This window comes from Canis lupus, chromosome 17 (genome assembly GCF_011100685.1).
Source record: "Canis lupus familiaris isolate Mischka breed German Shepherd chromosome 17, alternate assembly UU_Cfam_GSD_1.0, whole genome shotgun sequence".
Lineage (NCBI taxonomy): Eukaryota > Metazoa > Chordata > Mammalia > Carnivora > Canidae > Canis > Canis lupus.
This window is the reverse complement of record NC_049238.1, coordinates 9,977,517-10,004,541: the sequence shown is the minus strand read 5'-3', so window position 1 is coordinate 10,004,541 and position 27,025 is coordinate 9,977,517. Positions and strand designations below refer to the sequence as shown.

The window sequence follows — 27,025 nt, the reverse complement described above, 5'->3', positions numbered from 1 at the left end:
ATCATCAGTGATTACTTACCTGTATTAATGTGGATCCATTTCTGGGCTCTGTTCAGTAATATATTTGTTCTTTCACCCATATTACAGTCTCTTGTTTATGATAGCTTTACAGTCAGTCTTGAAGTCAGGTGTTACCAGTCTACCCACATTGTCTTTTTCCTTCAGTATTATATTGACAACTCTGGGTCTTTTGCCTCTCCATATGAAGTTTGCAGTTAGTTTGTTGATAACCATGAAATAATTTGCTGGAACTTTGATTGATAATATATTGAATTTGTAGGTCAAATTGGGAAGAATTGACATCTTGATGAAACCAACAGTGTTATTCATTCCATTGCTGAATATGGAATATCCCTTTGTATTTAGTTCTTCTTTGGCTACTTTCTTGAAATGCCATACTCCTCTTTTTGCACTTATAAAAATTATTCTTCTGTGTCCATGGGTTTGCCATCTGAATCTCCCTCTGAATACCTTTCTGCAACTGTCCCATCAATAGTATTTAAGGACTGCATTTGATTTGTTTAAAATATGTATCATATGTTTAATGTTACTTTTATGTATGAAACCTTGGATCATAGAGATTATCACAGTATTTTGCACTGTCTTATATTTCATCATTCTTTATCCCTTTCTTGTATGAAGTGAGAGATATTTACTTTTCCTAACTTGTAATGATAAATAAATTATTAAAATGATATACATTTATAACATAATCTGGGAGAATTTCAAAAGTAAACAAAGGAGATTTTTAAAATATATTGTCTCCATAAATATATATGTAGATTTTATTTTTGTATTAATGAATTTACTGAAGTGTTTTTCTTTCTCTTGTGTGCTCTCTTATCATACATATGTAAACATTTATGAATTTATCCCAATAGAATCTAAATATTTGCTTATTGAATTTTATCTCATTATATCATGACCATTTAATTGTGTCTTTACACATTGTTTCAAAATATATTCTTTTCCTAAATGATCTCATTCACAGTCATGACTTTTTTGATTTGCTTTTATTTATTTGTTTATTTGTTTTTACAATTATAGTTTTGAGAATAACCTATGCAGATCATCCAGAAATGCATACCTCCATCTCATTCGGTCTCCACATCTATATATCAAACTGCCTATTCAAAATATTTTTTGATTCTCCAAGGTTTATCAAACTCAATAAGTAAAAATTCTAATCTTCTAAAACTCTATTTTATAATCTTCTATTCCAAATTTAGTTATATTCAAGCTTTCTATGTTTTCTATAGTTGATATGATCATTCACTCAGTTATAGGAGCCACAAATTTTGAAATAATCTTTACAAACTTTTCTTCCTACTATACTTTATAACATTTTAATTACACTATTTGAACTTAACAATAACAAAACACACATGTAGTTGTAATAGGCAAATTCAACGCTTCACTATTTATATTAGCATAGAGCTTTATTTGAAAGTTGATAGAATACCAGCATTTATCCAAACATCCTGACAGGGATCCCTGGGTGGTACAGCGGTTTGGAGCCTGCCTTTGGCCCAGGGCGTGATCCTGGAGACCTGGGATGGAATCCCACATCGGCCTCCCGGTGCATGGAGCCTGCTTCTCCCTGTGCCTGTGTCTCTGCCTCTCTCTGTCTCTCTCTCTCTCTTTCTGTGACTATCATTAAAAAAAAAAAAAAAAAAAATCCTGACAATAATCACATCATCCCAGGTTAATTCAAACCTGTAGTCATACTTTTAAATCTTTGATTTATCTTTGGAGCTTGTACATTATTCATCTTCTAACTGATGTCACTTTGCTTTATGATCCAAAACAAATTGATAAATAACCATCATTTTTGGAACTGTATTTTGTTCTTTAAAAAGACAGATTAAGGGGCCCCTGGGTGTCTCAGTTAGGTAAGTATCTGACTTTTGCTCAGGTCATGATCCTAGAGTTCTGGAATCGAGCCTCGCATCAGGTTCCCTGCTCAGCCTCTCCCTTTGCTCCTCCTCCCGCTAGCGCTCTCTCTTTCGTTCACTCTGTGTCTCAAATAAATTAATGAAATCTTCAAAAAAATGAAGGGATGCTGGGGTGGCTCAGCAGTTGAGCATCTGCCTTTGGTTCAGGGTGTGATCCGGGGGTCCAGGATCGAGTCTCACATCAAGCTTCCTGTAAGGAGCCTGCTTCTCTCTCTGCCTATCTCTCTGCCTCTCTCCGTGTGTCTCTCGTGAATAAATAAATAAAATCTTAAAAAAAAAGAAAAAAAGAAAAGACCAATTAAGTTAATACCAAACTATTACATAATTACATAAATCCTAATGGGCATTTTATAAAAGCTTTTATTTATTTATTTGAAGGAGAGAGACAGAGACAGAGATAGTGACAAGAGCAGGGAGGAGAGAGAGAAGCAGACTTCCAGGATCATCCTGACACGGGTTCAATCCCAGATCCTGGGATCATGACCCAAGCCAAAGACAGATGCTTAACCGACTGAGCCACCCAGGCACCCCCCCAATGGGCTTTGGCAAGGAACCAATATGAAATGCAGATATATGTGTACAAATATTATTCATAATGGTGAAAAAATTGTTAACTACATAGATACCCAGTAATAGGAAAATATTTAAGTAGAATAAAATTATAGGTTAGAAAAAAAATAATAAAAAAATAAAATAAAATAAAAATAAAAATAAATTATAGGTTAGATGATTTATTGCAACCTTTGCAAGGGCAAGAGATAACGAGGTACTGAATTCAAATGTTATAAATTAGAATGGAAAATAATGGTGTAAAGATGATCACAATGACAATCTATAAACTTTTCAGTAATAAGTTGAATATGTGCAATTTGAATGGGATAAAGTGGTATTTGAAGATGTGATGACCCCCCGCCCAATTTTTAAATTGATTATCTCTAATCAAGGATAGTATCAGTATGTAAGTATGCATAAACATTCACATGGGCATACAAATTAATAAATATTTAAGACAAAGTTGTTAAAGTAAGCTTTGGAAATCCTGAATCATACAGATTTGTCAGATATCCAGGAAGAAGTATACACTAGGTCATTGTCACTACACTTTAGTTCACAAATGAGAGATCATAGTATCTATAATATTATCTTTATAAAGATGTTTATAAGCATAATTGCTTATAAAAATAAGGTTAATACCTCAAAGACAAAAATCTAAAAGAAATCAATGAAGACTAATGAGACAGTGGCAATTTTAATGGGAAGATAACATTATGCCTAAAGTCTTTTGTTTCCCTGATTGTTTTCCAGACTTTTCTTAGTATTCAGAGCCTGGGAAGTAGGAACACATTTCTAAATGTAGAAAAGTCTCAGAAATGTGCTTCTCTTGGTTAATGTTAGAACTAAAAGTGATCTGATACCTTAGTTTTCTAAATTGTGCTCTTTACCATCCCAAGACCCATCACAGGGGCAAGAGCCAATTTGTCTGATTGAAGTCCCTTTTCTTCACTCCAGTGGCAATTTTTCTCTATCTATTCCGCCTATTGGGATCTTGCATGCATTTTCTTTTTCTGTATGAATAAAGAATTGAACTACTCATCATTTCCTGTTCTACTATTAAAACAGGATGGATTTTGACCAACCTATATCCCAAAATGAATATGAGTATAAGAAGTGCTTATTCAAGGAAAATATAAGGAATATCAACAAATCATTCTGTTGGGAAATTATATTGCTTAATTAATTGAGAATTTACTGTGTGCACTTACTAGGCGAACTTACTTCCCAATTCAATGCATTATGCAATTTATGCAATAACAACAACAACAAAGAGCCATAGCATAAACAAGAGAGTATACATTCAGTAAACTCATAATTTGGTGGTGGACCTAGGATTACTAAAGGAACTCCCACAGACAAAATATGAGTAATAGTAATCACTGTTTTAAAGGGTGTGGTTTATCCTAGGGACATTGGGCAATGTTAAAATATTAAGAGATACCTGCAGTATTTTAACCTTATACCCTCCCAGACAGATAAGCACCTACACACTTCTGTTTGCCAGCCCAGATTGGCCCCATTAGCAATATCTTCAGTAAAAGATTTAGAACCGGGTTTAAATGATGAATTGAAATAGTCCAGGGAATGAAAATAGATTGTGCAGCCAAACATAAAGATAAATTTTCTCATTATATGCTGCCCAATGTACATGTGCATGGATTCTTTTAAGTGTCTGAATGGCTTATAATTTAACATCTATGAACATTTATAAATGCTGTTAGACTATAATGACACATTTCACTCTGAATTATAGCCAATTTATGTATCTGAAATTAAAGAAGCTCAGTTTAAAAAGAAATAATCTCTTGAGCGTTGCAGACTATATAATAGCTTTTCCAAAGAAATGAAATAAAACAAAGCAGGCACATTCACTACAGAAAAATAAATCAAGACTCTTACATGGCATCCAGAATAAACATTCTATTGCAGTTGATAATTGGAAGGCCTAAGATGTAACCTTTTACAGGACAACCTAAATTAACCAATTTGTTTTCCAGAAAAATCACTGGCTATAATCCTCATCTTAAACACTTAATGGTATTGTTTGTTTATTTGTTTTGGTTTTGGCTCAGAAAAGATAGCCCTCAGGCCACCAGATGGTATTCCATTAAAATAATTTCTTAGCACTTATCTGCATTAATTTCAGTAAATATCATTGAGCACATTTCTAAATGCTCACCACACCCAGGAGATTCAAAGATGAATTTGAGTGTACTTTTCCCTTGATGATACCCAAGTCTAATGAGGGAGACAAAAATGTAATTAGAAAATTTCAATATAATATGTCAAGTGTCATGATAAATATATGCCCAATGAGTAAACTATAAGGAGGGGTTGCTTCACCAAATTAGGCACTTAGGGAAAAATTTGGGAAGAAGATACTTGGTTAAATTTTGAGGAATGACTAGGCTTTCTCCAAAAAGAGACTGGGAAAGTAGAGCATTTCAGACAAAGGGAACCAAACAAATGAAGGAACCGAAGCATGAAATCCCATAGCACTGAGAGGAACTGCTGAACGTTTTGATTTACTGGAGTATAAAGTTTAAGATGCAGAATCTTGATGAATGAAACTGTATAGAAAGGAGGAAGCCAGGCAATGGGAGCACTGCATGCCTTATAATAGTTTGGACTTTAACTCAAAGGTAAAGAGAGAGCATGGAAGAAATCAAATACAGAGTATGTTAGGAAGATCATCACCCTCACAAAAGGTAGTTCCGAGAGGAAGCAGCTGGGGACAAAGATTAAAAGTTAAGAGAATCCTACTTTCTGTCGGGGATCCCTGGTTGGCCAGCGGTTGAGTGCCTACCTTCGGCCCAAGGCGTGATCCTGGAGACCAGGGATCGAGTCCCACATTGGGCTGCCTGCATGGAGCCTGCTTATCCCTCTGCCTGTGTCTCTGCCTCTCTCTCTCTCTCTCTCTCTCATGAATAAATAAAATCTTAAAAAAAAAGAAAAAATAAAAGTTAAGAAAATCTGTCTCATTCAAGCACTATGGTTATAAAATATGTTAATTCTATAAATTGACCTATGCCCAAATGAAAAATTATTAAGAACTACAGTGGCCATATGGTCTCCTTTGATTTGTTACATAATGATGAATGTCCCCTTTGTGTCTCCCATTCATGGAGAATGGCACTGTGACTCTACTGGTCCAATTTGTTCATCAATAACAACTAACATTGAGCATAGAGAGACCCTACACGAAAAGGTATGTCATTATAATCTATATATTCTGCAGGCCAGATTGAGAAGCCTTTAAGAAAAAAATTATGGGTGGCTCATATATTTTAAGGAGTTAGTGTGTCTTGCTCAGCTTCATGACAGTCGGCTGTGGCTGAAACTCACATATCCTGGGCAGAAATACAGTTTTCTGAAAAGTTCAGGTTATTCGTGGGCTAGCTGTCTTCTTGCATGGAAGGAAATTATCAGGAAGGTTTCCCTTAATGGCAAGGTGTCACAGGTGTTTGAGTATTTTTGTAGTTCTTGTTGAAATCTAGAGGTTTTAAATGATCATATTAATTGAGTCATTGTTTCCTCAATTATCATTTATTCATTCATCCATTTATTCATTTGGCTAACAAATTCAGAAATTCCTCTGAGACACTTTTATAGGCCCTTATAATGCAGAGTAGAAAACTCTCAACTGCTTGCAAATATTCAATGGCCTAATAATAAGATACTGCTATTTCTTTGCCATTGTGGAAATTAAAGGCAGAAAACATTCTTGAAAAATTTCCAAATATACACAAGGCTTGCTCTGATTAAGCAAATCATTAAATCTATAATATCTCATTTATTTTGAGTGATCCCTTTTATTTATTTATTTTTTCTTCTATTTTCTTGACTCTGTCTTCCAGTCTTCCCAGCCCCTATACAGATGAGTCACCGTCCTAGGTTTTACCTCCTGGTTAGTATAAAATATACATTTTATTATATGGGATCTTGTCTTTCATTCATACTGCTGGGATAAGGAGATTGAAAATAATCTCAAGCAAAAGATATACTCAATATGTTACTGCTATATACTCAATATATTACAAGTTATTTTCAACTACAACATCATACTCACAGCAGTCTTGTGAATTAGAAATTACCACCCAATTTGATAGATGAAGAAAATGGAAATTATTTTAAGATTTGTCTAAGGCCACTTATGAAAAATGTCAGAGCTGGGAGTTAAATATGGATCTCTGTGTTCTGAAAATCTGCCTCTGATATCACTGACTACAGTTGTTCAGTCAAGTTCTTCTATTTTACAACTTTGCCTTATACACAAATTCCTGATGCCTGCTTTCTCATTTTGTTAATATTAACCTGTAAGTATTGGTAATGGACAATGACCTGAAGATTATGTTCAATGGTTTAACTGGAACCATGCAAACATAAGTGACCTGGACTTAATAGAACCTCTTCTCTGAACAACCATGACATAAAATATGAATTTTTAAGCAGCGGGTGGCAGAGTTAAAATGCAAACTCGCTCTTTCATTACATGCCCACATATAATGGATTAGTCTACAACAAAATCTATACATCTAAGAATATAAACGTCGAATCGTATTCTGTGGAGGGTCCTGAACAAATATAGTGGTGATTATGTATTTGTTTAATATTACCATCCCTCACTAACTGGATTCTCTTTTTAGGATGCTACTGCAACATACATATAGTTGTCCATATTTTATGTTTGCAAAAACTAAGAAAGAATTTAAAAGAATTTGCCACATATCACTTACACAAAGTATGTAATTCAGGAAATCAGGTTAGTTCGAGACTAAGTTTCCATACATTCCAAGGACATATAGAGTAGAAAGAAGGGCTACTATTGATGATGATGGATTTGATATGAGAAAGAAGCATAATCAGTACAGAAGAATATTGTTTTAAAATAGACTGAAGGACAGATGATTACCCTGACATATTTATAAATCTAAGTAAGGCATAAAGGCTTGAATATGAGTCTTTCTCCAAAAGTAGGTTTTGAATGTGTATCAAATGCTAAATGCAGGGGATCCCTGGGTGGCTCAGCAGTTTAGTGCTTGCCTTTGGCCCAGGGCATAATCCTGGAGTCCCGGGATCGAATCCCTCATCAGTGTCCCGGCATGGAGCCTGCTTCTCCCTCTGCCTCTCTCTCTCTCATGAATGAATAAATAAAATCTTAAAAAAAAAAAAAGTTGCAAGAGAGTCTTTAACAGATGCCCTTCCCCAGCATCTGTTTGTGCGCCCATCAATCTGAGTGCAACCCTGCAAAAAAGAGCTCTGAATTCATTCCTTCTCTTAAAAAAAAAAAATCTAAATGCTACAAAAATCGAGTCTACTGTTTTTAATTTTTTTCTTCATTATTGTTTAATTGGCTGTGTCATTTTTTTACACTCTGTAAGTTTTGAGATAATTGTACATTTAAATATAGTAGAAACAAATAATACAATAATCCCTTTTACCCTTTACCCAGTTTCCCAAAGATAACAACTTGCAAAACTAGAGTATAATATCACAAATAGAATATTGGAATTGGAATAGTTAAGGTCCTTAATATTTCCATCACCAAAAGGAACCCTTATGTTACCCTTTTATATCCACACACATTTCTCATCAAACCTTCATCCATCCTTCACCCCTGGCAACTTAATCTTTCCACTTTTATAATTTTGGCATTTCAACAATGTAACGTAAGTACAATTATAATGTGCTTAACTATTTTATTTTTTCCATAAATTATACTTATCTCAAGATTCATCCAAAAAAAAAAAAAGATTCATCTATCTGTTTTATCAATAGTTCTTCCCATTTTAGTTAGACTAGCATTTCGTGGTATGTACGTACCACAGTTCGTTTAACTCTTCACCCACTGGAGGCTATCCAAAGGGTTTCCAGATTGGTGTTATTATAAATAAAGCTGCTGTGAATATTAGTGTATAGATTCTTGAGTTTTCCTTTTTATGGGATAATTGCATATGTAGTTATATAGGAAACTCCCAAAGTGGTTTCTGTTGCATTTTCATTTTCATTCAGTTCAATGCATTTTTTATTTCCCTTGAGACTTCCTCCTTGACCCATGGATCATTTACATGTGATGTTTACTTTTTAAGTGTTTGGAGATTTTTTTTTCTGGTATTAACTTATAGTTAACTTCTTTTTTCTTTCCCCAGAGAAAACACTGTATATAATTTCAATGATCTTAATTTGATGATTTGTTTTTTTATGTTCCAGCAAATGGTCTATCTTGGTACATATCAGAGGGCACTCGAAATTAATGCATACTCAGCTGCTATTAGGTAGAGTGTGCTACAGATGCCTGTCTATTAGATCTTATTGGTGTTGAATTCTTCTATACCTGCTCTGATTTTCATTCTAGTTGCTCTATCAGTTATTTGTAAAATTGTTTATTTCTTTTTCAGTTCTGTCAGTTTCTGCCTCAGATATTTTGAGTTATATTGTATTCAGGCATACAGATTCATCATTGTTGTGTCTCCTTGCTGGATTGACCTTTTCTCATATAATGTCCCTTCCTAAAAAAAAAAAGTCCCTCTGTACTCTTCTTTGAACTAATGTGTACTTTAACTGATATTGATAAAGCCACTACTGCTTTCCTTTGAGTAAAGTTTGCATGATATATCTTTTGCATTCTTTTACATTTCTATTACCTTTGTCACTATATTTAAGGTGAATTCATTGTAGAATCTATAGTTTGGTCACACTTTTTAATCCACTTTGCCAATCTCTGTCTTCTCATTGATGTCTTTTGACAAGTTACATTTTGTGTCATTACTGATATGTTAGTGCTTCAGTCTGCCATTTTATTTTACTAGGGTTTCCTTTATTTTCTTATATTTTATTTTTCGTGCCTTCCTGTGGTTTACTTGAACAGTTTTTACAATTCTGTTTTGATTTATGAACAGTGTTTCTGGGTATATCTCCTTTTTATAGCTTTGTCAGGGGTCTTTCTGGGTATGACATTATATACACATAACATGTCATAGTCTACTTATGCCATTATTTTACCAGTGTTAGTGGTATAGAAACCTTGCCTCCCTGCACATACTATTATTATTTTCCATTTATAATTGCCCTCAATAATTTTTATGTTATTAATATTAATAATTAAAAGTTTTTCTACATACATTTAGAACCGTATCTGATAGTATTATAATTTTGCTTCACTTACAAATCATAATTTGAAAAGCTCAAGAGAAGATTCGGAAAGTCTATTATATATACCCTTATATTTCCTTCCTGTGCTCTTTTTTCCTAATCTTCTAAGGTTCTTTATTCTGTTGTCTTCTTTCTTTGGTAAAATTGATTTAGTCATTCTTTTAGGGTAGGTCTGCTGGTGGCAAATTCTCTTGGTTTTCCTTTATCAGAGTATTTTTTTATTTCCTTTTCATTTCTGAAGGATGTATCCTGTGAATCTAAGATTCCAGTTGACAGTTCTTTTCTCTCATCCTTTGAAAAATGTTGTGCCAGCATCATTTGGCTTCCATGGTTTTTGATGACAAATCCACTGTCATTCAAAGCATTTTCCCCTAAAGGTAAGGATAGTTATTCTTTCACTACATTCAAGATATTTTTCTTGCCTTTAATATTCAGAGATTTGACTACTGTGTCTTGGTCTGGATCTCTTGGGGATTCTAGTAGAGGTTTTCTCAGCTTCTTGAAGCTACAAGATTTTGTAATTTTTTTCCACATTTACAGAGTATTCAAAATTATTTTTCTAGTACTTATTTAGTTCTGCTGTCTTTTCATCTTTTTCTAGGACTCCAATATCACAAAATTTAGAAATTTTTAATAGTCCCACAGGTCACTGAGGATTATTCATAATTTACCCCCCAATTTTCATGCTATTTTTTAGGTTGGGTATTTCTACTAGTGTATCTTGCATTTGACTCACTGTAGTGAGTTCTCTGGATTTTCTTCTTACTTCATATATCCCAAACTTAAAGCTAAAGAAGCTAGACACCCCAAAACACCAACAGTATACATTGACAGATGATTAGATCAACAAAATTTGGTGGATGTATGCAACAGAATATTATTCAGACTTAAAAAGGAGAAAAAAACATATATGTTTGCAAAGTTAAATCTTTCTATCTTACACCAATCCTCTGCTTTAAGAACAATACTCATATTTCACGCTGGGGGAAATACCCTATTGTGGTCTTTTGGGACTATTAAACATGGTGTCCCAATTTGTAACCGAGAGTTAGAGCCAGTGTTCCAGGGGTCTCCATAACCACTCTCAGGTTGGATGATTTTTTAGAAAGACACAGAACTCAGTAAAGCTGTTATATTCACTTAAAAAAGGTTTACTACAGAGAAAGGCTATAGATTAAAATTAGCAAACTTTAACAGACATGTGTCCTGAAGTCTAGGCAAATCAAAGCAGAAGATCTCAGCTGACCTCAGTTTAGTCCTATAGACAGCACTTAAGAACCCAAGAATGATGTATGGCAAAATGTATGAAATATTACCAATCAGGGAATCTCACCCAAGCCTTGACGTTTAGGGTTTTTATTAGAGGTCAGATCACATGGGCACAGAGCCCCTGTGTACCTGACCTTAGCTGTTCAGCCCAGCCATCTCCCAGAGGTTAAACTGATATAACATGGCCCAGAGAACCAGATGAATAAAAATAGATATTTGCCACTAATTCTATCATTAACACAAACTATACAGTGTGGCTAAAGTTCTCCTGTACATGAAAGCACTTTTATCAAGCAGGATAATGCAAGGGCTCAGAGTTTATCTCCCAGAAACTAGTCAAGGGCAGGTTCTTTCTTTGGAATGCATGGGGGTTTGAAACCACATTTACTGCATCAAAATTTGACTGCATAGCTGACTGTGTACTTTGCAGGACTCAGTGCAAAATGAAAATGTGGCTTTCTTTGATGAAAAAGAAGGTAAATAGAGTCATTAAAGGAGCTAAATAGAAAGAATTTTCCTGTCTTCTATTAGCTCTTTCAGAGAGCCATGGTATTTTATATTTGCTGTGTAATATTCTAGTTAAAGAAGAATTAAAATTCTCACCTATTAGGAATACTTTTACTATTTATCTTTATGCTGTGTAATACCAGTTTTAAATGCAAATAGGAGCCTTTAACTCATATATTGAATAACTGGAATTGCACAATCTGTATTTCTTCACTCATAAGAGCATATGTATGCAGCTCTGGCCACAATGGTGGAAACCACACACAAAATTAACTCAGCTGTTTATATTTCACTTCCCAATATGCACACCTACTACCAACATTCTCTACCTTTGGTTTATAGATGAGTACAAAGGGCTGAAAGAGAAAACTGTTTGTGTCTGTTTTTTTGTCCCACACTCTCCTTTTCCTTGATGTCCTTCTTTTCAGTGTAAGTTGTTGGCTAACACAGTCGTGCAGCACAAATAAAGAACAGGGAAGGCTTCCTTGGTCTTTCTCATAACACCAGAGTCTTCTTTTTTGGGAGGTGTTACATCTCCACGTTATCAGTGCCTCTCCTTACCTGATGCCCCAGTACTTGCTTTCATGTGTCACGGGCTTCCCAGGATTCTGCTCATGGGGCATTCGAAGCTGAGTGCAAACAAGCTAGCCAGGAACCATGCAGACTCACCCACTGTGCAGATTATCTCTGCTTGTTCACAGGCTCCATCGTCCCATTGACTTCACACATAAAATACAAGTTCAAAGATGAAATTATTAACAATTTCGAGAAAAGACCGCAGAGCCAGTAAACCAAGGGTGGAGTTCATTTCACCACAAGGCCCTGTTCTGTTGTGAGCCTCACGGAGTGGGAATGAGCTTTTTAGTAGTACATAATATAGTGTCTCAACTGGGAGTAGAACAGTAAAATATTACATCATACTGTTCTTAGTGAGCTTGAAGTTTATATGAGGGTCCAAGCAGTTAAGCTAGCATTAGAATAGAGCATGAAACACAGCAAACTGGAGAAGTTTCAGGGTGCTCTGAGAACTCCCTGAGACAACTAGTTTAACTCAAGTTTCAGGAAAGGCTTTTTGAAAGAAATAATATTTAATGATAGCCAACAGGGGATGCCTGCATGTCTCAGCAGTTGAGGGCATCTGCCTGCAGCTCGGGAAGTGATCTCGGGGTCCTGGGATCGAGTCCCGCATCAGGCTCCCCAAGAGGACCCTGCTTCTCCCTCTGCCTGTGTCTCTACTTCTCTCTGTGTCTCTCATGAATAAATAAATAAAAGCTTTAAAAAAATAAATAAAAACAGCCAACTGTAGAAGCTAGCTTTAAAAAACGTGGGTGTTGGGCAGCTCGGGTGGCTCAGTGGTTTAGAACCGCCTTCAACCCAGGGCATGATCCTGGAGACCTGGGATCAAGTCCCACGTCAGGCTCCCTGCATGGAGCTGGCTTCTCCCTCTGCCTGTGTCTCTGTCTCTGTCTCTGTCTCTGTCTGTCTCTCTCTCTCTCTGTGTCTTTCATGAATAAATAAATAAATAAAATCTTTTAAAAAATTCTTTAAAAAACGTGGGTGAGGGAAAGTACATTTTAGGGAGAAGAAATATCATAGACCATCTCTCTGTATGACTTTTCTCTCACAGTCACTGGATGCGTTTTGAAACCCCAAAACCCAAAAAAATGCCCCCCAAAAAAACAAAAAAAAAGGGAGACTTTTCCCACGATTTTTGAAGATTTTGTATGTTTATTCATTTAGTAAAATGCTCTCCTAAGCCTCAGGGGAAGGCAACCACCATTTGAATTTCAGGGTAAAGGATGAGAGACAGAGTAGCTGCAATTTCAAAAGAAAACACAATTTTGAATGGCCCTGTTTAAAACGTCACAGGTCCACCCAGAAATTTCCCTCCTAGTTTGTGAGGTACAAAATCAAAGCTGATTTGTTCTCTTCTAAAATTTTCTTTCTTTCTTTCTTTCTTTCTTTCTTTCTTTCTTTCTTTCTTTCTTTCTTTCTTTCTTTCTTTCTTTTTTTTTTTAAATTTATCCATGAGAGACACAGAAGGAGAGGCAGAGACACAGGTAGAGGGAGAAGCAGGCTCCCTGCAAGGAGCCGAATGCAAGACTTGATCCCAGGATCCCAGGATGAAGCTCTGAGCCAAAGGCAGTTGCTCAACCACTGAGCCATCCAGGCATCCCTCCATATAAAGTTTTCAAAAGAAAATGGACGATGGAATTACCCAAGTTATTTATTTTAAATCTAATACCCAGACACTGTGCTTTTGGGTCTTAGGATAATTGGCAATTTATGCATTACTTTTACTCTCTTCCTCCCTTTTCAAATTATTAATATTAATTCAGGAGAGAGCAAAGTTTTAAAAGAAATAGCACATAAATAGGAATTTCTATTTATCTTTACATAGATGTGCCTTAGACTCCGAGAAATAGGTAACAAGGTGGCACAGCTTTATTAAATAAACCCTTAATTCACAAGTAAAATATTACCCCTCCACTTGTTTTCTGCATAATTGTGGCTGAAAGTAGGAAGTAAAAAATTCCAGACATGGGGGTGGAACTAATTAAGTTGAAAGCCTGGTGCTTCCATCCTGTCATCTTGGTCCTTCCCACACCCTGAAAGATGTGCTTCATGCAAATCACAGCCCTGCTACAGTTTACCTGAGAGCCTGAGATAATAAGATGATCCATTCTGCAGCCTGAGTGAGTTCAAAGCTTGAGAAGGGAACCTAATAGGTGTTATAACAAGTATACCACGGTGTTTGAAATGCAAAATAGTATAAAGCAGTGGGGCAGGGAAGAAATGACAAGAGAAACAGAATTCAGGTGCTGGGGTCTGGGGTGATTAATTAAATGCCATCACTGGAGGAAAATCTATTGTAGCCATGTCTTTTGTCTACACAGAGAACTGTGCAAAGTTGAGGCATGGCAGAAAGAGAATTATGAGACAATGCATACTTTTAAGTAGTGGATATGTAGGCACATAAACACACAGCATAATGGTGGGGAGGTCCCAAATTAGAATTGTTACTGGTTAGATTCAAAGGAGATACAGGGAATGTTACCAGAGAGAACATTAAATAGTTTTACAATATATTTTCTCGCTGACTTGCAAATAGAATCCAGGCTTCATCACTCTCTGTTGTCTATGGTTCCCTTCTGTTATTCTTTGTGTACTGTGTTCTCCTTCTGAGTTCCTTTCTCTGAAGGCTCAGGGACCATCATCTGGCAGCTCTAGAGCACACTAGAACATTTATCTGGCCTGTGTACCATCCTCTGGAGGTATCTGTAGAAACTTGAATAGACACAATCTAATCAACCAATCATCCATTTGTAAAATATTTGCCAAACACTTTCTATATGCAAGATCTATTTTCATATTTTATTTTATTATTTATATATTTATTTTAGAGAGAGAGAGAGAGAGAGAGTGAAGATGGGTGGGGAGAGGGCCAGAGCAAGAGGGAGAAAGAAAGCCTTAAGCAGGCTCCCCACTCATGCCTGATGGGGAGCCTGATTTCCTAACCCTGAGCTGAAACCAAGAATCGGATGTTTCTTTTTTAATTATGTTATTTATTTATTTATTTATTCATGAGAGACACAGAGAGAGAGGAAGGACCATAGGCAGAGGGAGAAGCAGGCTCCCTGTGGGGAGCCCAATGCGAGACTCGATCCCAGGACCCCAGGATCACGACCTGAGCTGAAGGCCGTCGCTCAACCACTGAGCCAAGAAAGGTCTATTTTTAAATAATAGAAGACTTGGAGAGATGGAACAGATTTGAATCCTCGTTTTAATGATTTGACACATCTATAAGCAAGTGTCTACAATCCAGAATAAAAGTAATAAATGCCATAAGCCTGGTATGAAAATGTTGTAAGAGGAACGTGGCAAGATTTTTCAGAAAAGATCCTATTTAAGTTAGTTCATGAGGATGTGTATACAGGTTTAATACACAGAGATAGGGGCTGTTCTATTCAGGTTACTGGAAAAATTGAACAAAGACAGAACATTAAGTAAGTGTGGATGTTTGGAAAAATTAAGAATAATTTACATGGGGACATGTGACATATTAGGAAGTTTTATGTAAACGCTTTTTCTTTTTGGAAAGATTTGGTTCTTAAAACACTGGGATATTAGAATGTGGAACCAGAATGTCTTGCATTGGAAAGTGAATGGAAGAATTTAGGGAAATAATACAAATTTGGGAGGGAGTATGGAGACTCAATTTTTCATTTACATATTTTTTATTTTTTTATTTTTTTAAGTGATTAAAGGCAATTTTATTACAGCAGCATGTACTTATTTTATTCTAAGAGAATAAAATGCATAAAGAGAAACAGCTTTTATCTTTGTTGCAATCTGTAAAACTGAGTTATTTTGCTGATGTAAAATACCAGTAAGTCACTTGCGGACCATGCCACCCCTTGAAAATGCTCCACACCTGCTGCTCAGAGGCATCAGAGCTACCACAGGTCTCAGACTCGTCCAGAGCCAAGGCAGTGAGCCACTGGCTGCTGCTGGGCAACAGGTGCATTCCCCGCCCCAGGATCCGCCCTGGGGGTCCCACCTTCCCGGAGCAGCCAGGGAGCAAGGCAGCACAGCTGGAAGAAAGAGACCTTCCATTTAAAGGCAAAAATACCCAAATGGCTCTGTGGCACAGGTCATTTCTAGTTCCATGGTGTAAGCTAGGCCAGAGTGCACGATGTCCTTCTCGGAGGCACCCGATATCCTGTCTTGGAATTCTGCTGTGGGCACAACGGGAATAGTTCCACCATGCCTTCCAAATTTCCTTTCCAAGCTCTCTTGAACAGACATGAGCAAGTGGTAGTTAGAATCCCTTTCATATTTGAAGGTCAAACGGCCATAGCTGACATGATTCAGATTCTTCAGCCACTCAAAGTAAGATACTGTCACTCCTCCAGCATTCAAGTAGAAGTCTGGAATCACCATGATGTTCCTCTCCAGGAAGATCTTATCGGCCTCTGGGGTTGTTGGTCCATTGGCACCCTCAGCAATGATCTTGGCTTTGACTCTGGGTGTGTTGGACTTGGTCAGCTGCTTCTCGCTGGCAGCAGGGATCAGGATGTCACAATCAGCTTCCAAGATGCTCCCTTCATAAGGGCTTTGCCTTGGGGAAGCCCAGGATTGATCCATGTTGCAATTTGAAGTCTTCCAGTTCCTTTGGGTCAATACCATCTGGATTCCATATGCTCCCATCAGATTCACCAATACCAACACATTTAGCACCAAAACGATGTGAGTATCTCAAAGAGTGCAGGCCCACGTTACCAAATCCCTGAACAACAAACGTTTTATCTCCAAACCCTGGTGTCATTCCTAAAATACTCATGTAAGAAGCTTCATTGATGAAATTTTCAATCCCATGGAAGACTCCCGGCCAGTTGCAGAGATCCGCCCATGGATCCCACCCTGACTGATGGGCTTACCAGTAACACAGGTAAGGACATTAATATCATAGTCCACTATGGTGCTGGCATAGGTGTCAGCAATCCAGGACATCTCCCGCTCACCTGTGCTCATGTCTGGGGCAGGCACATCAATGCCAGGACCAATAAAGCCCTTCTTTGCCAGCTCCATGGTAAACCTACCTCCTTGTGATCTTTTCCAATTCATTATCAGTGTAGTTTTGGGGATTGATCTTAACACCAGCCTTGGCACCCCCAAATAGCACATCAACCACTGCACACTTGTAGGTCATCAGAGAAGCCAGAGTTTGGTCCACACTCACATCAGTGCCGTAACGGATACCGGGGTACTGGTGGGGGCCGCGGGCGCAGGCTTACATATTTTTTAAATGAAGGCATTATTTACATATAATAGAATTTAGTCATTTTGAGTCTGTAGTTTGATGAATTTATTAACTCCATGCAATTTAGAAACTACAGCAATGTCGAACGCTCCCTTGGGTGTTTTGGAACCAGATTCATGTCTCTTAAAGTGTTCAACCTTCATTTCTATAGTGCACCCATTTCTCATGGTATCTACTATGAAATTAAGCCACACAGCTTAGTAGGGTTGAAAATAAAGCTTGCCTACAAAGAAAAGTAAATGACTTTAGTTTACAGTCATTTGCATGCATATGACTTTACTATTCTAGAGAATTCTTTCTCAGGAAGATGAGACTGGAGGTAACTTTATTGTTTCTTTCAGAAGCTTCCTTCCCAGAAAAATCAGTTACCAAATGGAATTTATCAAATAACTGTTTACTTCACAAAATTCATTTTAAACAATGCCTCATATGTACTAATTCCAAACTATGATATTAAAAACATGGCCCAGCCCAGTCTAGCCTCCATATTGAAAGTCTTGTCTTAAAAATAAACAAACAAATAAATAAAATAAAATAAAATAAAATAAAATAAAATAAAATATAAAATAAAATAATAAAATAAAATAAAATAAAATAAAATAAAATAAAATAAAATAAAATAAAATAAAATAAAATAAAAAAAATAAAAAGAAGTCTTGTCTTACCCCGGACACCCAGAACTTTGTAAATACTCGACCTCAGACCTCCCTCTTACAAGATAATACTTAGCACTCTGTCAACGTGGCTGTCTCTGTCCCTGTAGCCAGCACAAACCCTGATGTACTTGGTCAACAGCTTATTTGATTTCCTTTCATGGGATCAGCAATAAACAGCTCACTTTGCTCCTAGCTGCCACCCCATGAGGAAGACAGGACAAACATGTTTTACAGGATGAGAAAACTAAGACTAGGAAGATGACACGACTTTTGTTTTTTTTTTACTTTAATCCAGAGATGTTGCCAATATGAGGATCTACTTCCTAAACAATAACATCTTAAGTTATGTATGAAGAATTCTAGCCACTGGAAGACCTGAAGTTAACTAGTATCCATCCTAAAGCACTAAGCACATGCCTCACAAGCCAATACTCTTTAACCTTTTTTAATCTTTCTATCACTTGCATGATGTTACATTCATGCTCATAGCTCTATGGTCCTGAGTTTCCTGCAGAGTAAATTACACATAATTAACTTAACATTAAAGACTCTTCCTAATCTGATCCCAAACGTCTCCCTTTGGCTTATTTTCCATTTCCGTCTCCCATGAACCAACTTTCCTTCCTTCCTTCCTTCCTTCCTTCCTTCCTTCCTTCCTTCCTTCCTTCCAATTTAAGATTTATTTATTTATTTATTTGAGAGAGAGAGTGCTTGAGCATGGGGAGGGGATAAAAGGGAGGGGAGAGAGCCAGAGAATCTCCAGCAGACTCCCCACTGAGCACAGAGCCTGAGATGACAAGGAGATGACATGAGGCTAGATCTCAGAACCCTGAGATCATGACCTGAGTTGAAATCAAGAGTTGAATGCTTAACAGACTGGGTCAGGCAGGTGCCCCTCCCGGGAACCTTTTTTCATCATAATAATGTTTGTTTGTTCCCACCCCTTGGTGTCAGCTACTTTTGGTTTCTATACTTTTGTTCTCTCTAATTAAAAATGACTGTGAAGATTATTTTTGTTTATGCCTCTTCTCCACCTGTCTATTTTATCTCTGAGAAACTAAAGAAAATCTGAGAATTCATAATTTTTCACCTAATGGATTATCAACTGTGTGTTGCTTCAGGAGAACAAATTGCCCACCCTAATCCCAGAAAAGGGTAGGGAGAGAGAAAGAAATGTAAAGCTGTAACTATCTGCCTTAGTATGTTATTTCAGGGAGTTCACACAGGTTAACTCTCACATTCTTCTTGTGATGAGCACAGTGGTCAAGTCAGGCTTCTGAAACAATGCAGCAGTAAATTCTGAGGCAGAGAATCACTCTGTGGGCAAATCTAAACAATGTGTTAGAAGACCAAATGGTTTGTACAGAAGGGAAACCAACTCTACTATTACTTTAATTATTCACCCTATTAACTGTGACAGTGTGGTTTTAAAATCTCTTCATTACTCACTGTAATTAAGTAGTGCAGCAAACAACAGGATGTCAGAAATCACATTCAGGAAGACAGGCTGTGAATGATGGCATGCATACCATATATAGACAAAACATTTTAAACAGAATAATTGCCTTCACATCACTTCCCCGGGATGCCTCACCTGCCTTGTTTTATGTTGTTTTAATTTTTTCAAGTGGAATGTATGCAAATGTGCTGCATCAATTTAGCACTTTCTGGTTTGCAACTCTGTAAACATCGGCTTTGCCAGTTGAGCAGCTAAGAGTGAAGAGGAAGTTCAGAATTGTTTGTGTATAATTGTTGATGGATAACAACTGAAAGTAAAGTAAAACACAAGCCTTATAAGGAGAAGGGAAAGAGGAAAGGGGACCATATTCCACAGAAACAAGCTGAGCACTTTTCTGTTGGGCTGATCATGGCTTTGAGTAGGTTAAATGTGAAAAAGAAGAAACAGAATTGGGGAAACAAGAGATAAAGGTGAGCAGATGGAGAAGTGGTAGGTTTTTGTTTGTTTTGTTTTAGTTTTGTCATCTTGTGAGCGATATTATTTTCAGCTTAAGAGGAGACATTGCTGAGATAAAATAAAGGAGATCCTTCAATAAGCTAGATTGTTTTTCTTGTTTATTTGAATGTGATATGATGACATTAAACAGTAGCAGAATACACATTTTCTAAGCATCTCCAGATAGGTACCAGGAGGGCAGGTGATACCCTAAGTCATAAAATCTCAACAAATTAAAAAAATGAAATTATACAAAGGGTGTTCCTGACCTAAGCACAATGGAATCCATTTAGAAATCAATGAGGAGAAGGTAGCACAAAGTCTATGAACACTTGGAACTCAACAACCACTTCTTAAAAAAATCTATGTGTCTCAGAAGAAGACTTAAGAAAAATTTTTTAAAATGCATTAAGTTTAATGAAAATTAAAATACAACATATCAAAAACTGTGGGACACAGCCAAAGCAGTGCTGCTAGGGGTGTGTATGGAGGTATATCTAGCAGATGGGGTTCTTCGTGTGATAGAGTATTTCTGCATTTTGATTGATGTGGTGATATTATAAATCTACACACACGATTAAGATGGAAACACATATACATAGATTGCTCTAATGTTAAATTCTTGGTTTTGACAGTGTATCATAATTATGCAAGAGGCAACCATTGGAAGAAATTAGATAAAGATTATGTAAGAACTCATATTATTCTTTTTTTCAAGAATTATCTTGGCAAGTCTTTGTCATTGTTCTTCTATATAGTTTAGGTACATGAAATACTTTGCTTTTCTCCTTTGGATTTTTGTTACATATTTATTACATGTGTCATATGTAATTGACGTATTTATGAAAGGTTAACATTTAACTGAATAAGTCAAAATAAAATATTTGAAGATAATCTGTTTTATTTAAGTCTATTACATGCCTGCTTCCAAAATGCCTCCCTAAAATTTGCATATAAAAACTCAACTAATTTTAATATGCAAAATCTGTACATATCCCAGTTTTTCTCTCTCCTTCTTCAACCCTAAACTCTCCAAAAGCTTTTCATTGACACAGAATAGTATTTAAAATCTTTCTACTGGCCTTATTACTAAGATGTCACCTTCCAGGAGAAGCCTGCTCTCATAACTCAGCCAGGGGTATATGACTGTTCCCTCCCTACCACATGGCTGTGTTTTAGTTCTTAGCCTAGTATTTGTTACTATTGGGGATTTTCTATAGTATTCGTTTATTTACTCTTTCTTCTCCACAGCATGTATATTCCCTGAAAACAGGTGTCTTTCTTTTTTTGTTCACTACCGAGCCATCATTAATAATGACAGAAAACACTTTTAAGTTCTAATGTTTTTTAGTCACTGTTCTAAATGATCTGATAGGTATATATATATATTATATATATATATAATATATATAATATATACGTATTTATACATAGGTACACTAATATATTGTTACATATTTATATATAACTAATATCACTTCATATATTTGAATATATAAATATAGATTCATAAAAACAAACATATTTGGAGTGATATTAGTTATATATAAACACTAATATGAGCTGACTAATTGTCATAACAACAATATAAGTACATATCATTATTGCTATCATTACTATTTTATGGATGAGAAACTGCACAGAGAGATTAAATTCCTCAATATCATAAAAGCTAATAAATTGCTGAGAAAGAATTCAAACCCAGTCAGTCTGGCTCCAGCCTTTCCTCTTAATTATTAAGTTAGAGCATCTAGAATGGTGTTGAGACCGAGGTTTTTAATTAGTATTTCTTGATTCAGTGAAAGTGTTATATTGGCTCCCCGGAAGAGGTGCTTATATTTTGATTTAACATATTATAGAGTTGGCTATACAAGGTTAAACATTTTATATCTAGAAATAATTTTACTTGTGAACTTTTTTGGGGGGGCAATAGCCTACAAATTATATCTCTATTATTTACTAATGAATGCTAACATTAATTTAAGTGAGTCTTATGGAACTGTATGAAATTATATCCTGAGCATATGAAAAAGAATTTTTTTCTAATGAGAGCACAAATTAACTATTACATCAGTGAGATTTAACAATGAACATCAGTATGCTTTGATAAAATATTATAGAACCCAATATACATATGATTTGCAAATATATACCAGATATTATTATAACATAGCTAAAATGTCTATGGCAATCCACAGCTTTATTAGTTAGAATATACTTAATAATTTTTAGCATATTTCATGTTACATCCGGCTCTCAGGGAAATTCAAAGATCTGTCACAGCCTTGGCTCTCAGAAACCTAAAGTGTAGGCTTGCTTTAGAATCAGGAGCTCTTAAGGACATATTGCTTTCATTTTTCCCCCATATTTTGGATGCTATTGATTTAGATGGAATTCAAAAAACATAATTGCCTTTTAAGAATGGCAATTATTCTTAAATGAAAGAGATGTTAGCAATCGAAGAAAAATAGAGTTGCTCTTTTATTCAACTGAGTCCTCTGTGTATTTGTACTTGTAAAGTGGGTCTGGAGTTTCAACCAGAAATGAGAAAGATACATTATTCTTGGTTGGCAAGTAGAAAAAAATTGCTCTTCCTAGAGTAGAAATGCAAGGAATCAGGATGGAGAGGTGTGGGAAAGAATGGAAGACAAATGGAGTGAGCCCCAGAAGACGAGCACTCAGTGATGGGGTGCAGTGAGAAGTCAAAACAGCACTTGAAAACAGGTGCTTTACCACTCTATAAGTCCTCAGTAAATATTGTTAATATTGATGCATATCTTTCAAAATTAAAAAAATATATATATTTGTTTATTTTAGAAAGAGAGTACAAGTAAGCAGGGGAGAAGCAGAAAGAGAATCTCAAGCAGACTCTCCACTGAGGGCAAAGCCTGATGTGAGGTTTGATCCTAGCACCCTGAGATCATGACCCGAGTGAAATCAAGAGTTAGCTGCTTAACTGAATAAGCCACCCAGGAGCCCCAGTGTTGTAACATATTAGAAACTGTATTAAGGAGGATATTTTGTTAGCTATTTCATTAGTTTTGTTTGTATTGTTAACTGCAAATCATGAAAATAGCTGCTTTCATAACTGTATTGGTAGTGATGAAGAAGGCATCAGGTCTTGTGCATGAAACCTATGTAGATTATCTCTAAATCTGAAGAACAACTCTGTTACATTATCCTCATTTACTAGTACATAATTGGAGTGAGAATAAGTAATTTGTGCAAGTTTACACATCTAGTCATTGACAAAAATGGGAGCCAAAACACAAATTTTTGTACATGACAAATATGAATTGAAGTCACTGTTGCTTCCAATTCTTCTAATGCTGACTAGGCCCTGATGGATATGAGCCCTGTTTGTTTCACAAGTATAAGGTTATGCATATGCCATTCTTCCTGTTGTGAAGACACCTTCCCCATCTTCCCTGGCTTAGAAGTTTTAGTGTGTGATTACAAACAGATTTAAGATCATAAAAGTACAGCTTAAACATATTTTTTGGTAACCTTGGCTACAAAAAAACAATAGCCTCTGTCTTCTTTATTTCTTGTAAAGATTTGATTATTGTGGATACTTGTGTTATTGGACACTGATTGTCACCCTGACTTGTTTGTAAGACTGGATCATGAGAATGAGAAGGCCAAAGACGGAGTCATGTGGTATAGCACCGATTAAATAATTGTCAAATTAAAATGCAATTGGAATGAGAAGATGATCCTAAGATTCTCTTATTTGTTAATTATGACCAGAACACAGTCTATCAACACATGAAATAATGCCCTATGTCTAACCCCTTCCTACAAATTCAAGGAAGAGGAATGACTTTGTGACAGTGAAGAGCTTTGTGACCAGTGAAGAGCTTTGAAATAGGGTATAATTTCATTTTAATATTATTTTTTTTCCATTTTGGAGATGTTAAATACATACACACCTCTGTAAGATACCAGGTATTAGAATAATAGTTTATTGCTAAGGTAATTGTAAAACTCAAAATATGAGGCTAGGAGAAATATTTGTCAGTTTAATACTAATGCACAAAAGCAACTTTTATTGGGCAAAATCAAATTTTTGTGATATTAAACCATACAAAAACAAGTAAATAAAAATAAGCACATATTTTTTTCATGTGTTTTATATACATTGAAAGATGCCCCAAATTTAGGAGGTCAGGCATGTATCAGCTATCTAGCTCAATGATCAAGAGCAATTTTTCAAATTATTTAATCATAATTTCTTTTTTATTTCAATATCACCTTATAAAAATATAATTTTAAATAATGTATGACAGTAGAATTCTGACCCAGGACTTCTGCTGCAACCAGTCCAGGAATCCAAACCACAAGCACAGCAATCAGCCCAGAAACATTAAGACTGGTCAGTGACTGCCACATTCTTAAACTTTCCCGTTTTCAAGATAGGACTAATCAAAGAGAATCAAATATGTTTCCCAAACCAATCACCCAAGATGTCCTGCCACCCACCTCCAGCCTCTCCATGCCAAGAACGTCCAGTCAAAGCACAGCTAAAACCTTCTGCTTTTTTTCACTAGGAAGTTGTTCCACTCTCCTGCCTCCCTTTGAGCCTCTATCAAAAGCAAATGGTGGCTGACTTGCCATAGCAAGCTCTGAATAAATAGCTTCTGTTTCTTTTCATCTGGGTGGTCTTTGTTTATTTTCACAAAACCAACGAGTAGAGACTTTTAAATCAAATAAATTAGATCCAAAAAACAGAAGCTAAGTTTAAAATATAATTTAGCGATTTTTATTACAAGTTATGTGACTGGCCCTACTATATTTAAAAGAGAATTAGATTATTTCTTTGTTATAAAAGAAATAGTTCATATGCACCAAATGAAATTAGTAAAAGAAAAAGCTATGCATCTTTTAGGTTTTCTCAATATGTGGATATCATGAAACGGTGTTTATGGTTAAAAATACAAGTGTGATGAGGTGTTGGGTGGCTCAGTGGGTAAAGGCTCTGCCTTTGTCTCTGGTCATGGTCCTGGAGTCCAGGAATTGAGCCCCAGGTCAGACTTGCTTCTCTATCTTCTTCTGTCCCTCTCCACTCATGGTCTCTCTCTCTCTCTCTCTCTCTCTCTCTCAAATAAATAGAATCTTTAAAAAAAGATTAGGAGTCTGATTATGTTTGTATTCCACTCAAAATCTTCCCATGAGGGCACCTGGATGGCTCAGTGGTTGAGCATCTGCCTTCGGCTCAGGTATGATCCTGGGGTCCTGGGATAGAGTTCCACATCAGGCTCCCTGCGAGGAGCCTACTTCTCCCTCTGCCTATGTCTCTGCCTCTCTCTCTCTCTCTCTCTCTCTCTCTCTTTCTCTCTCTCTCTCTGTCTCTCATGAATAAATAAGTAAAATCTTTTTGAAAAATCTTCCCATTGCTTTTTAGAAAGTTTCTTAAAATTATTTATTTTGGACAGTCTTTAGTTGGGAATAGATATATGCACTTTCAGGGGAAAAAAGGGAATTCTGCTAGCACTGTCAGTTCAATTCAATTCAGTAAATAAGGCCTGAATGTTTAACAAGCTCAGAGGCAATATCTGTTCTGGAGTTTACATTCTTCTGGAATGGATTTCTTCTGACTGGGCTTCTCTTCCTAAGTGATGAACCTCTGTCTCTCCTACATGATCCAGTTCCTCTTCTTAGTAAAGCTTTTCCTGAAACATCCGTGCAAAACTAATTGTTTCTGGTTCCCAAGTTTCCAGAGCAGTATCTATACATCTTTTATGTCCATCACTTTTCTTTACATTGCCTTATGATTGTTTCTGATAATTTTTGCTAATACTTTAAATCCTTTCAGTGGACAGTACATCATGCTGCACTTTATACTCATGGTCTTTTCTCTGCCTAATATCTGGAGTAGGCATTTCTTAATATGACCATTCATACAAGAGTAAATTGAGAATGACAGAGATTTACTAATTTCTGCAAAATCATGTCATAAGTGGGGACAGATGTAGGATTCCAACTCATGGCTATTTGGACTGTTAAAGACCCCAGTGACTCTCCAACTCTGACCCTGTTAGACAATAAATCTTCCAAGGATCAATGTGCACATTCATTTTGTATTCTTTTTTCTTCCTTTGCAAAGTAAGAATAGAAAGCGAGCTATGTAGGGTGTCTGCACTCCTGACTGGCATGTTGTGTATATAGATACGGTGTGTGGACTGACCAAGAAGGCATGCTTCTGTCTGCAGATCCCTGACTTTCTTTTGCTTAGAGCATTTACTTTAGAAAATTTGTGATTGCAAATTATGTCTTTTTGTCTTTGATGTGTAAAATCCTGTTGGGATCCCTGGGTGGTGCAGCGGTTTAGCGCCTGCCTTTGGCCCAGGGCATGATCCTGGAGATCCGGGATTGAATCCCACGTCAGGCTCCCGGTCCATGGAGCCTGCTTCTCCCACTGCCTGTGTCTCTGCCTCTCTCTCTCTCACTGTGTGCCTATCATAAATAAATAAAAAATTAAAAAAAAAATAAATCCTTTCATCCATCACTTTAAAAAAATAAAATAAAATAAAATAAAATCCTGTTAAAAGCCTCTTGCCAGTTTTATAAACTGGGGCTTTCTTTCTCAAGGACCTGGAGGCCATTTCTTTGAAATGTCATAAAGGAAGATCTTGCCTTTATCTCCTACTTTCTGTTGGGAGTGGGGGTGAGAGCCTAACTTTGGTGGGTGCGTTGTTCCTTGCCTAAAATTACCTCCTGTCATGGAGATTTGAGAAAGTTTACTTTTTCTTTGGATGAGGCCAATTAGCAAAAACAGATGACCTAAGATTCTCTCATTCCTGCTGTTTTTGTTTTTGTTTTAAGATTTTATTTATTTATTCATGAGAGACACAGAAAGGCAGAGACATAAGCAGAAGAGAAAGAGGCTCCATGCAGGGAGGCTGATGTAGGACTCAATCCCAGGACCCCAGGCTCACTCTCTGAGCCAAATGCAGATGCTCAACCACTGAGCCACCCAAGCGTTCCTCATTCCAGCTCTTAAAAACTCATCAGCCACTAGTTTTAGTAGAATTCAGTTTAGACTGGGTTTTGACCACTCTCCCCTATTACGTGCCCTCAAAGTCTTTCCCCGCTTCTTGATCTTCTTCAGGTGCAGTTTTTGCTTTGACACTTCGAGCTTTGGTTTGTTACT

At 36.4% G+C, this 27,025-nt stretch overlaps 1 pseudogene; it reads right to left on the bottom strand.

Annotated features, from left to right (window-relative positions):
• Nucleotides 1-16,055: 16,055 nt before the first annotated feature.
• LOC610196 lies at nt 16,056-17,166 on the bottom strand (annotated as a pseudogene).
• Between the last annotated feature and the right edge of the window lie 9,859 nt (nt 17,167-27,025).